Here is a 19,183-nt window from a genome sequence, read left to right as displayed (position 1 = left end):
TTTATGTTCCGTGAACAAGGATGGGGAAGGAGGGGGGGTTGAGTATAACGAAAACACTTTTAAGAAAAAAACTTAGAAACAATTAAAATTAAAAGAATTGAAATCAATCGAAAGAACAAACCTTGGTCTAAGTCAACATCCACCATCAAAATTTCACAATTGATCATCGATGCAAGCATATATCAATTCGCACTTGAGTATTCACCGTTGGAACTATCTTCCTATCTCTCCTTCGTAGTAAATTAGAAAATAAGTGATCCAATTACCCATAACTACTAAACAACCCAAGACTAGCATTAAAGGTTTAATCTAGCAGCAACCTTAAGAATTAGAGATATTAATGAAGCTAAACAACACATGCACAAGTGGCGGCATTTAATTTTGTTCAGTCTTCTTCTCAGATCTAACAATTCCTGGTGCATCAAATCTCGTTGGCTTCACAGGTTAGAGGGATCAAACAATTACAAATTTGATATCTAACCTAGCAGTAGATTGCAACGAGTAATAAACTAGTAGGTCTCCTAGTGATTAAATGAGACAATCATGAAAGAAAATTATAGAAGAACATAAGATACTCAAAATATAAATTGAATGCTGAAAACAAATCAGATCTCGTTGTATTGATTCTGATGGCTTCAGTTTCCTTTGACCAAGTCTGAAAGTTTAGCCACACAGGGCCATGAAGAAAGCTAATGGGGGGGGGGGGGGGGGGGGGGGGGGGGGGGGTCGAGGGAATGGGTGGGTTTGTCCTCAATGAAGTGGAATGAATTCCCCTTGCATTACCTAGTTCATTAAATAAATGGGTTAGTGTATAATAAATTACTTGGAAAGTGAATTACGTCACTTCATTCTCTCAGGCAAAAATCTGGGAATTTGGATTCACACCTATTTTATGAATCAAGCAATTGAAGCATGCAACACGCGTTGCTCCTTTGCCCCCTCCCCACGATCCTTCGACAAAGTTTTTTTTCTCTTTTCCCTCCTCCCTTCCCCCACCCCCGTCGGCCTCCCTCTCCTCTCCCGCTCGACCTCCCTCACAGAGCACGGGAGGTCGAGCCTCTGTCGTAGAGCCTCCGGGCATCCCGTCATCTCTCTCGGCCACCCCCCCCCCCCCCCCCCCCCCCCCCCCCCCTTGGTCTCCCTCTCCTCTTCCTCCCTCTGGTCGCTCTCTGGACCTCTATTGCAAAGCACAGGAGGTCTAGCCTCTCGGCCTCCCGACTTCTCTTCTCTCTTGCCTTCTCTCTTCTCTCCCTCTCGTTGTACCGTCGGAGCACTGCCTCCATCACCGTTGGCCGTTGGCCCCTCGTTGAGGAAGACGACGTGCGCTAAGGAAGATGATGGTTTAAGTTAGGAAAAATTAAACCATAGTCATAGAAATAATAATTATAATTTTTATTTATTTAATATATTTATATTATAATTACTATATTAAATTAGTGATTTAATAGTCATAATTAAAATATTGTGAAAATAAATGTTTGATAAATTATTTTGGTTTAATTATCCCATATCTATAATTAATTAAACCAATGGTTTTAAAAAAAAAAATATATATATATATATATTATTTATTTATGTTATTGATAAATATATATATATCTATATATATTTATGATATTAATTTTTTTACTATTGTACTAAATTAGTGGTTTTTAATGTTAAAACATATCTTATGTTATTAAAAAATAATTTATTTATTTATTATATTCGCTTATGTTATTTTTTATTTTTATTTATTTATTTTTAATAATTTATTCTCGTCACACATAATTATTGTATTAATTTATAATAAACTATAATCATTAACTAATATAATATTGTTTTTTATTAATTAAAATATTAATATATTCTAATACTTCACGTTAAATCACTTATAAGTGTAGTAAAATGTTTATTTTGGTTAATTATTTGCTTAGATATATGTTCTATTTAAGTATATTATAAAAGGTTACTCCTCTTGTTTATATCATATTTTTCATTTGGGGGCACTAACACTAGAATCTGTTTTCCAGTGCACTTGAACTCGTCTACACTAATACCCAAAGATGAGTTGAAGTTGAATCAATTCATTTAAGTTCAATTCAATTCTTCACTTCAATTCAAGTTCATTGTGGACTAACCCCCTAAGGGAAAAACTAGAGAAAAGAGGATGAAAAGCTGGAGAAGAGACCAAGAGGGGGCGTCCTCCCGAACCGTCTTTGTGTCTCCTTTTATAATTAGGGTTTTTGACTTTTTCGTGCATCAGGTCCAGACAGTGCTTGTGCCTTGACTACAAACCCAATTTTAACCTATATGAAGCTATTATCTCTCAAATTTTAAAACGGTAAAGTTGTATAACATTTTCTTGGAGTTCCATAGGAACTTGAATCATCGCAATCAGAGCTCGGATGAGAGAGTTATGTCTAGATTACGAAGCAATGTCAAAACTGTCCAGAATTGCCCAATTAACTTCGTTTTGCACTTAACACCTCCATTTGCATCCTAAATCAAAATATAAGAATAATGAGTATATTTAGGCCCCATATAATTATAAAATCCAAAGATTTAAGGGAGAAAAATATGACATTTTGCATTCTCATCATCTCTGATGGTGGTTTATTTCCTGGCAATGAGGTTCATCTCTGCTGTTGTCCAATTTCAATCGTCACTACTGATATTTTTGGAAAATCCTATGGTCTCATCTGGTCAATTTTTTTTTCTGATTACTCTGTTGGACCTGCTAGATAAGATCTTATCTCTATTGTTGCTGCAATTTTTTTAGAAATCACAGAGCTATTTCTGCCAAGATGTGAGTTCTGCTATAATTCTCTGTTCGGTGCCGCAGGGAAGAAGAAGATACACTATTGCAAAATTAATGTTTCCCTAAGTTAGAAAATTAGGTTTAATCGAGTGCTGGTTTTGAATGCAAGCCGGATCAGGACGAATTAATTGAGTCGTTGCCTCTCTTGCATGCTGTCTTTCAGTTTTATTTCCAGCAACTTTCATTAAATTGAATGAGATTTCTTGCAATGATTCTGATGTAGGCTCAACTTCAGAGGTTACTTTCTCAGGTTTCTCTATTCCGAGTATATTTACAAACAAAATTATCTTCTCTACTCGGTTAGTCTTCTCGATCTACATCTCTTTCGCTTCTCTTGTACCAGATTTGCAGTCTAACCATGAAGTAATCGAAAATAGAGGAGATGAGGGAAATTTGAAACAAATTAATTATTTTATCACCTGTAATGTTACAACAGATTTTTGGGTTCTGGAATCAAGAACTTTACCTAGATGTATGTTGTTGTCTTTTTTATCTTTTATTATTGCAGAGCTTGTTCTCTTCTCTGTTTTCTTTTGAGACGTAAGTGCAGTAGTAGAGATCAAGAAAGTATCTTCTTCTTCCAGCAGCAAAAGCTGGTTTCTTCTCGGTTACTTTCCTATGGTTTGTTATAGTCGTTAAGCAATAGAGTAAGAGAGTTTCAATTTGAATTCTCTTAGCAGCAGAAATTCAAAATCTATCACCTGCTTTGATAAGAGAAGTATCTATTGCCTTCTCCTATCCCTAGAATTCCAGCACATTGATGATGACTCTACACATTTCTGAAACTCCTCTAACACTTGGTGCTTTCATTGATGACTGTTGTTTTAATAGAAATACACACTTGTGCTAAGATATATGTTGGAAGATGGGCTCAAGCCCACGAACTCAAGACAAGAAGCCCACACGTCAAAGGAGTGGCATATGTGTAAAATATGGTACTTTCCATAAGTATGGCATAGAAGTGTAAATATGTGTTCCTTTTATATCTTTTGTTTTATCAAGTTGTAGCCCTAAGGGTATTGTAAAACTATAAATAAAGGCATTGGCTAAGAGGTAGGGCATTGAAGCACTCTCCTCTCTTTCCACAAATTCGTCCAGCCCTCATTTTTCTTTTTGACGCAACCCTCTTCTCCCTTAATCCAAACTCTCTTCTTCCACGTTCTTCTTCTTCTCTTCTCCTTCTCTCTTCTTCTTCTTCTTCTTTCTTGTTGATCTAAAGTTCCTTTCATGAGATCCTAAATTCTACATGGTATCAGAGCAAGGAGTTTAGGATCTCTTCATGGAGTTATTATGAAATCTGTTCAAGAAGTTGTAAAAGGAGTTCAGTCATAAAGAGATAAGTTCATTATCTTCTTATTTACATTTTTTTTTTGTTTCCTTTTCTTATTTACATACTCCTTTTTACTGTTTTTCTTTACTTCTTGAATTTTCAGTCACATCAAGTCAAGATAAATCTTTATATGTTGTAAAGATTTATTTCTATGACTAAATTGATGTTATAATCTTGACTCCTTGTAAATCAATTACAAGAGTGATCAAGATCATTTGCTGTTTGCATCTTATTAAGATTGATGGGTGAAATTCAATTACCTTTATGTAATTTGGATCCATCTCATTTGAGGTAGAATTCCAGCACATGTTGTTGTATCTTCTCCTACTTTAGGTTACTCATGGGTTTGTGTTGTGTTGTTGGATGCCCATTACATGTTTGATGAAATGCCAACAACCATTTACCTTTTGTAGTTCCGTTTTTTTTAACTTCAACAATTGAATTTTTTTCTTATGTTGAAGTCTCCCATGAGCTGAAGATAAAATCTCTTCAAAGTGTCTTGGTTTGTCATTAAATCTTCTCTAATTTTTTGTCTATTGCTCGTTCGTGTTGGAGTTTGGATTAAAGCCTAATCGGTTGCATCTACTTTCTTCTCTTTGTTCTTATGAATACAAGAGAAGTTGAGTGATGGCTGGATGTTATTATCACTTTCTAAAGGCACAAATTTGTTGATAATTTGGTGCTTGCCCTTGTGAAAGAAATTGGTTCTTGTTCTCTTTTGTTGGTGATATATTTGGTCTACGGGTTCTTCAAATTACATAGAGTAATTGTTCTTTGAAGAAGGCCTTTTCCCTTGACCTCCATATTTTACTTGCCTCATCATGGAGATTGGATACAATAGTAATAAGAGTGATATACTCCGTATTACTACAATTCCACTTAGAGGTCTCTCCAATTACATGAGCTGGTCACAATCAGTTCGGAGGGTTCTTATTACTCGTGACCTCTTGAGCCACGTTGTTAACTTTCCTCCTCCGATTGATGATGAAGATGCGTCCTACCACAAGTGGGTTAAGGATGATAACATGGTGATAAGTTGGCTCATTAATAGCATGGAAGAGCAGGTGGCCAACAATGTGGTCCACTTGGAAACGGCCAAGAACATATGGGACACTTGTGCCAAGCTTTACTCAAGCACTGCTTCATTACAAAAAATATATGATGTCTTACAAAATATGCTGCATACGAAACATGGAGATAATATTCACGAATTTTTGACACGGTTTCGCGGTCTTCTTTAAGAATGAAAACTAGCTCAGCCATATTCCACTGATATTGCCGTTCAAGAATGACAAAGAGAAGCTTTGGCAGCAGCCATTTGCTTATCGAATATTAAACCATACCTTGAGGTGGCCAAAACTCAACTTCTAAGTTCTTCTGCTCTTCCATCCTTCGATGATATTAGTGCTATATTACTTAGGATACCAGATCCATCCCCGCCTTCTCCTATTGATGCTCCATCGATGATGTTCTTTGGCAATCGGGGAACATCTTTCTCATCCCGAGGACGGGGCAGAAATATGAGAGGGGGTCGAACTATGAGAGGGGCTGAAAATAGAGGTGGTAGAATGGGTCAGAATTCTTTTCGTACTGAGCCTCAACTTTGCACTTATTGTGGCCGTCAGAACCACCTTGTGGCATCATGCTGGAAACTTCATGGCAAGCCTGATTGGGCCACAACTAACCCAGTCTCAGTTAACGTTGAAAAAAAGGAAGATAAGGCTGAATCATCATCCGAAAATGTGACTCTTATAGCTGAGGACTATGCTACATTTCAGAAAATGAAGTCCTTCATGGAATCATCTATTCCCTCATCCTCTACTACTGCCACAACTATTGCCTCAGGTATGCTTTCTTCCTCTTCTTCCTCTTCCTCTTGGATCATCGACTCCGGGGCCTCCGAACATCTATCAGGTAACAAACACTTGTTGCAGTCCTTATCTCCTTGTTATCCTCATAAATTTATTACTATTGTTGATGGTGCCCAAACCAAGGTCCTTGGCAAAGGTTCCTCCTCTCTTACTTCATCTATTCCCCTTCAAGATGTTTTGTTTGTTCCTCAATTTCCTTTAAATTTGCTCTCGGTTAGCCAATTGACCAAACAATTAAATTGCTCTATCACCTTCTCACCGTCTTCTTGTGTCTTTTAGGATCTCACTACGAAGCGGGTGATTGGTGGCGGCCATGAACAGGGGGGTTTGTACTACTTCACTCTTCCACCATTAGCTACATTATCGTCCACTACATCTGAGGCCCAACTTTGGCACAACCGACTTGGTCATCCATCTACCCCTTCACTTCGTTCTTTGGTTCCATCTTTAAAAGGACTTTCTAATATCAGTTGTGAGGTTTGTCAATTAAGTAAACATGTCAGGAGTACATATGCAAGTATTGCTCCGTTTGAGCTAATACATTCTGATGTATGGGGCCCTTTATGTGTCTCAAATATTTCCCAAGTTAAATATTTTGTCATTTTTGTTGATGATTTTACTCAAGTGACTTGGTTATTTCTATTTAAAGAGCGTTCCAAAATTTTTCCTTTGTTTAAAAATTTTCATGCTATGGTCTTGACACAATTTGGGAAGAAAATTCAAACCCTTAGATCTGATAATGCTAAGGAATACATGTCTCATGACTTCAAATCATTTTGTGAGAGTAATGGGCTTATTCATCAAACATCATATGCCTATACTCCTCAACAAAATGGTGTTGCTGAAAGGAAGAATCGTCATCTTCTTGAAGTTGCTCGGGGCCTCCTCTACTCCATGAAGGTACCCTATTTCTATTGGCCTCATGCTATACTTACATCATGCTTTCTCATTAATAGGTTACCTTCATCAGTCCTTCATCATAAAAATTCTTACTCTGTGTTATTTAATGGTGAAGATCCTTTTCCTCTTCCTTTGAAAGTGTTTGGATGTACGTGTTTTGTTCATGTTACATCTCCACATAAAAATAAACTTGATCCTTGGTCTATGAAGTGCATTTTTTTGGGATACTCTCGCACCCAGAAAGGTTATGTCTGTTATAATCCTACACTTCGGAGGATGTTTATCTCTAGGGATGTGACTTTCTTTGAGGTTACTCCCTTCTACTCCCCCCATGATGCTCCTCCGGGATGGACTTGTCCTTCTACTACTCCTTGTCCGCTTGTGCCGTTCAATCTTGAAGTGGATCCATCCCCTGATGCACCAGTCGTACCTTCACCTATGGAGTTGTCAGATCCACCTGAGGTAAGTCCTTCTCCTCCTATGTATGGGCCTGAATTTGATACTCGACCTATTGCTTTAAGAAAAGAACGTCACTCCTGTACCACTTCGCATCCTATCTCAAATTTTATGTCTCACTAACGCTTGTCTTCCGAGTGTTTTCAGTTTCTTGTGTCCCTTTCTTCTTCTTCCGTTCCACTGTCGTATCAGGAGGCCCTAAGACATCCAGGATGGAAGGCAGCTATGGATGAAGAAATGCACGCCTTATATGAAAACCAAACCTGGTACTTAACATCACTCCTGAAAGGTAAAAGACTGGTTGGTTGTCGATGGGTTTTTTCGGTGAAACATAATCCGGATGGATCGGTTGCTCGTCTTAAAGCTCGACTGGTTGCTAAGGGCTATACGCAGTGCTATGGGATAGATTATGAGGAGACCTTCTCTCCTTTTGCAAAATTGAATTCGGTACACATCATCTTATCTATTGTTGCTAACTCCTCATGGGCCGTCTATCAGTTGGATGTTAAAAATGCTTTTTTAAATGGTGATATCAGTGAGAAAATTTATATGGTTCAACCACCTGGTTATGTGGTTGAGGGGGAGTCAGTATGCCGGTTAAAAAAGTCTTTATATGGGCTTAAGCAGTCGCCTCGGGCTTGGTTTGATAAATTTAGTCAAACACTCCTACGGTTTGGTTTTCATCGGTGCTCAGTTGATCATTCTGTATATTATAAAGATACGGTCAAAGGGAAAATATTATTGGCTGTATACGTGGATGATACTTAATCGGTGATGATGTTTTGAGCACACAAGAGGTGAAACAAATGATATGTCAGGAATTCAAGACTAAAGACCTTGGTATGCTTAAATATTTTTTGGGTATAGAAGTTCTTCAATCCAAACATGGGATAATATTGTCTCAAAGGAAATATGTCTTGGATCTCCTTGAAGAAATAGGAATGAAGGGTTGTAGACCAGTTGACACACCTATGGATACAAAAATAAAATTATATGCCACAAATGAAGAAGATATTGATATTGGCAAATATCAAAGACTCGTGGGAAAATTGATTTATCTCACGGTAACTAGGCCAGACATATCATATGCTGTAAGTGTGGTGAGTCAATTCATGCACAAACCACAAATTACCCACTGGCAGGCTTTAGAGAGAATATTACGTTATCTAAAAGGAGCTCCAAGAAGAGGATTGCTGTATAAAAAACATGGGCACTTCAATATAGAAGGCTTCTCAAATGCAGTTTGGGCTGGATCTCCTGATGATAGAAAATCTACATCAGGATATTGTACTCTGGTTGGGGGAAACTTGGTTACATGGAAAAGTAAGAAGCAAAATGTGGTTGCAAGATCTAGCGCCGAAGCAGAATACAGAGCTATGGCCCATACCGTTAGTGAACTTTTATGGATTAGGACCCTTCTTACCGAACTAGGTTTTTATAAAAAGGGGTCCATGAATCTGCATTGTGATAATCAAGCAGCTATTCATATCACTTCAAATCCAGTTTTTCATGAAAGAACTAAACATATTGAGGTGGATTGTCATTTTATACGGGAGAAGTTTCAAGCAGGAATAATCTCTCTCAAACATGTGTCATCTCAAGAGCAAGTAGCTGATATTCTCACTAAACCCGTTACATCTAAAATCCTATCGTTTATATGTGGCAAGTTGGGTATTTATGATGTATTTTCTCCTCCAGCTTGAGGGGGAGTGTTGGAAGATGGGGTCAAGCCCACAAGCTCAAGACAAGAAGCCCACACGTCAAAGGAGTGGCATATGTGTAAAATATGGTACTTTCCATAAATATGGCATAGAAGTGTAAATATGTGTTCCTTTTATGTCTTTTGTTTTATCAAGTTGTAGCCCTAAGGGTATTGTAAAACTATAAATAAAGGCATTGGCTAAGAGGTAGGGCATTGAAGCACTCTCCTCTCTTTCCACAAATTCGTCCAGCCCTCATTTTTCTTTTTGACGCAACCCTCTTCTCCCTTAATTCAAACTCTTTTTTTCCACGTTCTTCTTCTTCTCTTCTCCTTCTCTCTTCTTCTTCTTCTTCTTTCTTGTTGATCTAAAGTTCCTTTCATGAGATCCTAAATTCTACAATATATTTAGTGACGTTGTTGCTCTTGATGTTTTTATATAACTGGTGAATTAGAATGAGTTTTTAATTCCAGCATGATGAAGATGATATGAATCCTTCTATGTGCCTCTGCTATTTTACTGCCTACTATGTGTGTCCATTGGAGACTCCATAACGTTGCTGATTATTCAGCAAAATTCCAACAGTTGGAACTAATTGTTATGAATTAGACACCCTAGTTCTAAACTAGCGAGAGCAATAATAATAATTGCGGAAGAAAGGAAAAATCAAACACAAAAAAATAACAACAAGATTTACACATGTTCTCTTCAAGGTGAGACTATGTCCTATCTTCCGCCGCTGTAGTAATCCACTATAAAGATGAAATAGTTTACAAGAGAAATCTCACACACTTACATGTGTTTTTTCTAACCTCTCTCGGGCTGCAACTCCAACTCCTTCTCGGTGATGATAAAACCCTAATAGCGACGCCCCTCAATTATAAAGAGAAAATTAGGGCAACCGTGATACAAGAGTAAAATTCCAAAACTGCCCTTAATGAAGCAACAATTAATATATTGTGTTGACTTAGCATAGGACATTGATTAGGCTCCACAACTTAACACTAATTACTTGTGGTTTATTTTATCTAGCTAGTGAATTAGCAATAGGTCACGTGGCTAATCATGAATTGAATATGTTATGGGCATGCCTTGCTAATACTTCATGTTATCGACATATTCGTATCTCTAATCATGAATTGAATATGTTATGGGCCTATCTGGCTTTAGTTCAGTGTATTTCTTTGCAATAGCAATTTCAAGTAGAAATTTCTTTGAAATCTGGTCTTCGGTTATCTCAAGTTGTTGTTGATTTCTCTTGTGATATCATTGGTTGCTAATCAATTGAATTAATATGGCTAGCTCTCTGGTTCTAGCCCTCAGTATGTGTTTATGTTTTGGCACTCTTAAGTTCTCTTTGGACTTAACCGATGTCGGTAAGATGCAAACCTTGTAACTCGATTTGAGTTCTTGATTACTGTAGAAGAGTATTATCATTTTGCTAGTAGTTAGACATCTTACCTTCTTTTGAGAAGTCCTTTCAGTAGCTCTCAGATCCAAAAAATTATTATTGGTAGTCTATTACTCGGATCGAGCTTATTACTTAGTGCACAACCTATTGTTACTTTTTTGTCAAGGTGGACTCACTACAAGTTATCTTATATGTCCTTATTACTCTTAAGGACTTTCATTATTTACCAGTTATCCACTGCTATATATCAGCATAATTGGTATGTTTTATTTGGGTGTTGGCTCATTTCTGCTACTACTATTGTGTCACTTTGATTGAGACATTCTTTCTTAAGAAGAGCTCCTCAATTGGTTGCCTGGGGTTCATTATTTGCTGACTGTTGTTGGCATTGGTTCTTTTGTTGCGGAATTTGAATATTTTAGAAAAATAAAGCACATGGTGGCCTCAACATCTTATCTTCCTCTTTACCCATTACCCATTGGTTATTTGGTAGCCTTTCTCTTACCGTGTTTTGTTTAAGTTTCACTTACCTTAATGGCCAACCCTGTTAGAGCATTGCTTTGGTTGGTCTCTTTTATTTATATTGGTGTTTTAAGTCCATTGAGACTTTTTATTGGTACCCGTGGGTCTTTTATCGTCGTCTTGTGAAAGATAGGCATTACCCACTTTAGTGATTATTATCACTATATTTGTTCGAAATCCTTTGAGGTTGGTTTTGACTTATGTTTTATCACCCATTTCTACCTTTTCAGAGTTTGTACCTGGTGTCGTACTTATCCTTGGGACACCGTGATTGAGGAACTTATTTCTACATCTATGTTATTTGGTTCAAGTTGGGATCACTGCCATTACCTCCCATCTTGAAGGGGAGTGTTAGAAGATATAATGTAATTGGGATGACACTGATGTAATTAGTTTATATTTTCAATCTCTTATTCACTCTTATTAGGGTGAAGAGTATACGTATAATATTGATACTTTTGATACCTATAAATATGACTTATGGGGGAGGGTTTGTATAAGTCCAAAACCCTAATTTCCTCCACTCTTGGACTTGTATCATATTCTCGTCTCTTTCTTTTTCTCTTCTTCCTTCTTCCTTATCTCTTTTTCCTAAAGTTATTATCTATGGAATCCTAAAAATCAACAATACTTATTATATGTTTTTATTTTAAAGGTTAATGTACTAAGTTATTTTAGTAATTTAATGTAAAAACTTGTATTATATAATTGTACCTAAACATATGTAGTGATTTTTTCATACAATACACTTTTCTGGAAAAGCTTTTGGTAAACTACACTTCCTGTTTTGAAGAGGTCTTCCTTGACATGAACTCTTCAAAAAAGACTTACTCAAGAAGTTCTCATTTGTTGAAGAGAGGTGCCAAATGCAACTTTAGTCCAACTAGCATGTGGTGAGTCAAATGCTTAACATTAACCAGCATATTTTTTTGACATTTGAAAGTATAACTTATTCGATTTTTTTGTTTTTCATTACTAAATAAAGGGCATAAAAATTTAAAAAGTGGATGTTTTTGTGTGTATAATCTACTAAAAGGAACTAATTTTTAGGAAAAATAAAAAAAATTTAATTTTAGAAAGTAAATATATGGGAGAAAAACTACAAAAAATATGTCAAATGAGAAGAATTATTTTAATATTCAATAACATATATAATTATTTGTTTTATCTTCTTTTAATTTTTTAATTATAAAAATAAAAATATTTGAAAATGAGATGACAAGTTAGGAACTCGTCACATGATTGACATTGATTGAAAGATAAACGTAAGTATTTTCTTCAAGGATAGACTCCAAAAGATAAATCTAATATTTAAAATAAAACATAAAAAAAAGAAGTAATTTAATATTTCATGAGTGGTAAACATAAAGTTTTTTTTTATAGTAAGTGGACCAAACCTTTGGTAGTTAAAGAAAAATTGACAAAATTTTAAGAAAATTTGTTGGGAGTGGACATGGTTATTAGATATGTAGCCAGTCAAGAATCCCATTTGTTAGAAGATGTGCTTAAGCCCATACATCCAAGAGGTGGCATCTTGGTAAATAAGAAGACTTCTCATAAAGATGGCATAAAAATGTAATTAGTTAAAGATATGTCTTTTCTTTTGTAAAGCTTGTAGCCCGAAGGGCATTATAGTCATTGTAATACTCTCTCTAAAACAATAAATAGAGGCCCTTGGCTAAGAGGTAGAGCATCAAGTTCTCTTCTCTCTTCTCAAATTCTTTCATTGTCTCTCCCACTCTCTTTGGAAGTCGAGCTCTCCTTTAAGCTCTCCTCTCTCTTCTCTCTTCTCTTCTCCTTTTTCTTCCTCTTGTTCCCTTCTCCTTCTTACTTTGGTTGAGGTTCTTATCATGGAATCCTAAATTATACATGGTATCAGAGGTTAGAGTTCAGGATCCCTCATGTTAAGGTATAAAAAAAAGATTATGAAGATCTCATACAAGTTACACGTGAAGGAAGGAATCTAGTCATGAAGTGACAAGTTATTTCTGGTTATTATTTACATATTTTTTCTTTGCAATATGCCAAGCCTTTGATCTCTGGATTACATCAAGAAAAATGGCTTCCTTATGAGAATTTGTGAAACTTAATTCTTGGTGTTAAGAAGATGTTATAATATTGGTCTTCTTGTAGCTAAATTACAAGTTTGATCAAGATCAGTTGTTACAAGTTTTTGTTACTAAGATTGATTAGTTAAGAAGAGGATATTTATGTGATGTGAATGATTTGAGCTTCACTTGATACGTGCATGAGACTTGGCTCGATTTCCAATTTGTTCAAGATCCTTTCTTTGGTGACAAAATTCAAGACAAGTTTTATATTCTTAGATTAGTCTACAAAGCATGAGACAAGTTTTCTATTTGAATTTTTATGAGTTAAATTGATTTATACTATGTTATTTGAAAGTTGGGATTTCCTCCTATGAGATCAGATTTGTAGGAATTCTTATTTTCTAAAACGGATCTCAAAGAAAGTCCAAAAGTTGTGGTTTTTAAGTGATGATCCACTATTTTAAAAATTAGGGTTAAGGCATGAGTTTTCAATCTATCCTCTTGAGTTTTTATCTTTAAGGGTATAAAAGGATTTGATTTATTAATGGATGGTGATTCCACTTGACATAGGCACGAATTTTTGGATGATTTAATGCCTGATGTTTTGGATAAATTGTATCTCAATTTGAAAGTGTCTGATTTGGTACAAGAATTCTTCAACTTTGAATTAGTGGATAATTTTTTAGTTGATTTGGTACAAGATTATCTCCTCATTTTCGGCCAAGATATCTTTGTTAAGTTTCAAATCTTGAAGTATTTTGAAAGTGGGTTTTAGTTGATTGAATATTCAAATTTGGAATACATGGGAAATGGTATATTCCTCTATCTGGCCTATTTGGGAAATTCGGATTAATCTATTTGGAAGCCTATACATGACTTTAAGGGACTTCCCACCTCAGTTTTACTCATTCTTAAATTTGGAAATTATATAATTGGATTTGAGTGTGCTTTAGTATCATATCCTCTTCTTAATTATGCTTTGTTAAGCATTTGTTTGATTGTATTAGAAGATGGGCTCAAGCCCACACATCCAAGAGGTGGCATATTGGTAAATAAGAAGACTTCTCGTAAAGATGACATGAAGTTGTAATTATTTATCTATTTTATGTCTCTTCTCTTGTAATGTTGTAGCCCTAAGGGCATTGTAAAAATTTATAAATAGAGGCCCTTGGATAAGAGGTAGGGCATTAAGTTCTCTCCTCTTTTTCTCAAATTTGTCCAAGCTCTTTCCCTCTATAGTAGGCGATCTCTCCTCTCTCTCGTCCAAGTTCTCTCCCTCTTTGGTAGTCGAGCTCTCCTCTCTCTCTTCTCCTTCTTCTTCTTACTTTGGTCGAAGTTCTTATCATGGGATCCTAAATTATACATGGTATCAGAGCTTAGAGTTTAGGATCCCCCATGTTAACGTATATAAGAAAAAAATTATGAAGATCTCATATAAGTTACTCGTGAAGGAATAAATCCAGCCATGAAGAGATAAGTTATCTATAGTAATTATTTGCATGTTTTCTTTGCTATATGTCGAACTTTTGATCTCTAGATTACATCAATAAAATATAGCCTTCATATGAGAAGTTGTAAAGGTTAATTCTGTGTTAAGAAGATGTTATAATCTTGGTATTCTTGTAGCTAAATTACAAGTTTGATCAAGATCGTTGTTACAAGTTTTTTTGTTATCAATAATGATGATTTACGAAGAGGATGTTTATGTGATGGACATGATTTGAGCTTTAGTTACTTGCATGAAACTTGGCTTGATTTCCTAATGTTCAAGATCCTTTCTTTGCTAACTTGGATTCAAGACAAGTTTTACACTTGGATTAGTGTACGAAGCATGAGACAAATTCTCTTTATGAATTTTTCCGAGTTAAAGTGATTGATAATATGTTATTTGAAAGTTGGGATTGCCCCCTTTGAGATGAGATTTATAAAAGACCTTATTTTTTAAAAAGGATCTTAAAGAAATTCCAAAAAATTTTGTTTGTTAAGTGATTAGCCACGATTTTGGAATTTTGGGTTAAGGCACGAGTTTTCACTCTATTCTCTTAGAGATTTTTTTTTTTTTTGCTATAAGGGTATAAGAGGATTTGATTTATTACTGGATGGTGATTCCACTTGACATAGGCATGAATTTTTGGATGATTTAGTGCCTGATTTTGTGGATAAGATACTATATCTCAGTTTGAAAGTGACTGATTTGGTACAAGGATTATTCAAGTTTGAATTAGTGGATTTTGTTTTCTGAGAAGAACTTCCCCTATTTGGCCTATTTGGGAAATTTGGATTGACCTATTCGGCAGCCTATGCATGATTTTAAGTGATTTCCCACCTTTATTTAACTCACTCTTAAATTTGAAAATTCTATAATTGGATCTTGAGTGTGCTTTAAGCATTTGTTTGATTCAAGATGGATGAAGGAAATATAAGTAGAAAGAGTGACATACTAAAAATTACTATTATAACCTTAAGGAGACTACCAAAATTATCTTAGTTGGTCTCAATCGGTAAGAAGGATTCTTATTAATCGAGACCTTCTCTGTCACTTAAACCAAACCTTCTCCACCGATTGATGAAGAAAGTCAATCCTATCTCAAGTGGGTTAAGGATGACAATTTGGTTATTAGTTGGCTTATTAATAGTATGATAGATCATGTACCCAACAATGTTGTCTACTTGGAATCAGCCAAACAGATTTGGGACACTTGTGCTAAGTTATACTCTAGTAAGGATTATTTACAAAAGTTATTTAATGTATTGCAAAACATGCTCAATACTAAGCAAGGAGACAATATTCATGAATTTTTAGCTCAGTTTCGGGGTCTCCTTCAAAAGTGGAAGATCACTCAACCATACTCAACCGATATTTTAGTTCAAGAGCGGCAAAGGGAAGCTTTAACGGCAGCAATTTGTTTGACAAATATCAAGCCATACCTTGAAGTTACTAAGACTCAACTTCTTAGCTCCTCCACACTACCGTCCTTTCATGAAATAAATGCCACATTGTTGTGAATCCCCGATCCATCTCTTAACTCAAATAATGATGCTCCATCAGCTATGTATTTGTTGAATTTAGGATCCTTTTTCCATAATTCCGAGCAAGAGAAAGAAGAAAGAAAAAATAAGAAAAGGGAAGAAGAGCTCTCGGGTAGAGAGAAGAAAAAATAAATGAGAAAGGAGAGGTTGTGCCAAGCAAAGAGAGAGAGAAAGAGAGTAACTCGAGATTGAGATGTGTAACTTGATAAATTCTGAATTACAACACCTCTATTTATAGTAGAGGAAGAGTCCTTATACAATTTGCCTTTCAATCCTAATTACATTCCAACTCTAACTCTCTAAGATAAGTCTATTCAAACTAATCTACTAAAAGATTAATATGAGTTGAACTAGAACTCTTTCTTCATTCAAGTGACTTTAGGGAGGAGGCCATCTTGTAGCCTTATCCTTGTGGGTCCCTCATGATCTTCCAGCTCATCTTGATAAGGTTGCTAGTTCCTGAGATATTTGTGGGTCCCACTTGATCTTCAAGTCTTCTAACTCAATTTAGCTTGTGCTTCTTAATTCCTTACCTCGTGCTTGCTTAGTTGAGGACTCTTTTTGGTGTTGCATGTCCTCATGGTGTGTCCCACCAGCTCGAGCACCTTGGTGGGTCCCACATCGGAACACTCCTCCTCAAGCTCGGGGAGAGAAGACATCATAAATGCTCAGCTTGCTGCATATGGTAGACATAATCTTCTGAGTGACTGGCTTGGTGAGAATATCTACAACTTAACTTTGTGACGATATATGCTTCAGAGATTAAAAACCAACTTGGAACTTTTCTCATATAAAATGACAATCCACTTCAATCTGCTTTGTTCTTTCATGGAAGACTGGATTCGATGTAATGTGTACTGTTGCTTGATTGTCACAATATAGATCTATTAGAGCTTCTTTTTAGAATACCAATTAAGTGAGAAGAGTGTTAAGATCCTCACGAGCCATGGATCTTGTCACGCTCCTCTCTTCTCTTCCTTCCATTGCTTTGCTTGACATAGGGATAGATTGATGGAGTGATGTAAGAAGAAAATTGGAAAGGGGATTTTGGGGAAAAGGGGGAGAGCTTGAAGGAGCTCTCGACTTGTTACTCTAATTTACTCTAGGCTAATTTTCTAATTCAATCGCTACCTTTCATTAACCTAGCCGTCCCCTTAAATAGGGTTGAGGAAGCCAAATACACTTCAGACCCTTGGGTCACTGGTTCAAGCCAAATAAATTGTAAACCAAACCAAACCAAAATCAATTACATGAAAATTGAAAACCACATTAATTAATTCATATGCCTGCTGGTAACACGTGATGCTATTGAGTCCATAAAATCACCCCCCTCATGGATAAAGAGCTTGTCCTCAAGCTCGAAGGAAGGGTAGAGAAGCCGAAATGCTGATAATGTCTCCCATGTAGTGTCACTGGGGTCTACATCTACCCACTGTACGAGAATTTCTCAATCACTTTGATGTGGCGTGCCTGCAAAGCCTGAGCTGGAGTAGAAAGGACATGATCCTCATGGAGTGGTGGCAGAGGGGTGTGCAGCAAGGGAGAGTCGCCCTGGAACGGCTTCAGTTGGGATATGTGAAATACATTATGTATCTTTGCCTCGGGTGGTAGCTGCAAGCGGTAGGCCACAGTGCCAATGCGGTCCAACACCTGAAATGGACCATAATATTTCGGAGAAAGCTTGTGGTGCTTGGAGGCAGTCAGTGACAGCTGGAGGTAGTGTTGGAGCTTTAACCACACATAATCTTCTGGGGAATAATATACCTCTCAGTGCTTCTTATCATATTAGAAATTCATAGAGTGTTGGGCCTCCTGGAGATGATTACACACCTCAGTGAGCATAGTGTCTCTTTCAGCTAACGCTTGGTCCAAAGTGGCTACTTTGGATGCCCCTGGTTCATAGGATAACAAACGAGGTGGATCTCTGCCATAAACTACCCTGAAAGGAGTACTTCCTAGTGCACTGTGGTAAGATGTGTTATAGAAAAATTCTGCCCAGGAAAGCCACTTAACCCACTGTATAGGTGAGTCCCCCACAAAACAGCGAAGATACATTTCGATAGTGCGATTGACGACCTCGGTTTGTCCGTCAATTTGTGGATGATAGGCAGAAGAAAATGCCAATTGGGTGCCATGTAACTTGAATAATTCTTTTCAAAAGGTACTGGTAAAAATGGCATCCCTATCACTGATAAGGATGCTGGAATCCCGTGTAATCGGACAATGTGGTCCATAAATAACTTAGCTACATGAGCAGCAGTATATGGATGCGCCAAAGAAATGAAGTGACAATATTTTGAAAAAAGGTCAACCACAACTAATATCACGGATTTATCTGATGAAGTTGGAAGGCCATCAATGAAATCCATGGAAATGTTGGATCAGATTTGAGACAGAAGCTGCAAAGGTTGTAGTAGGCCGGCAGGACTTAAACATTTGGCCTTGTTTCGTTGACAAATCTAACAAACAGCTACATAATCAACAATCGTACTCTTCATACCACTCCAATAAAATTCCCGACAGATTTGGAAATATGTTTTCTATCGACCCTCATGTGTGATATCATGGAAAGAGGACAAAATGGTGTGAAGAAGTGGGGACGTGTGATGCATAAAAATCTTGTTTTTGTATAGGATAAGACGGTCCTGAATCGTCCAATGACTAGCTGTTGTCCCTTGCTGAATATCTTGATATAATGAAATAAGTTCTGGATATTGATGTGTCTCCTCACGAATAGAATCCACCAAAAGTGAGAGTGGGTGGCTGAGAGCATAAACGTGTGGTTCTGGAATGTCCCGACGAGACAAAGCATCAACCCCCAAATTCAAGCTGTTTGGCTTATATTCAACTATAAAATCGAAGCCCATGAGTTTAGTCAACCAGTGCTACTACGGTGATGTGGTGAGGCATTGCTCAAGAAGATACTTGAGGCTGCAATGATCTGTACGAATCATAAATGGTCATCCCCATACATAAGGCCACCAATGTTGGATGGCTTTGGCTAACCCAATTAGTTCCCTCGCATATGCGGCTAACTTGTGGTGGTGTTGTCCCAACTGGCGGCTGAAATAAGCGATGGGGTGTCCCAGTTGCTGTAACACTGCACCAATAC

This window comes from Aristolochia californica, unplaced genomic scaffold (assembly GCF_029961685.1).
Source record: "Aristolochia californica isolate CCGP_79_NKW_82.1479 unplaced genomic scaffold, dmAriCali1.0.hap1 SCAF_3, whole genome shotgun sequence".
Classification (NCBI taxonomy): domain Eukaryota; kingdom Viridiplantae; phylum Streptophyta; class Magnoliopsida; order Piperales; family Aristolochiaceae; genus Aristolochia; species Aristolochia californica.
This window is presented reverse-complemented; position numbering follows the sequence as displayed.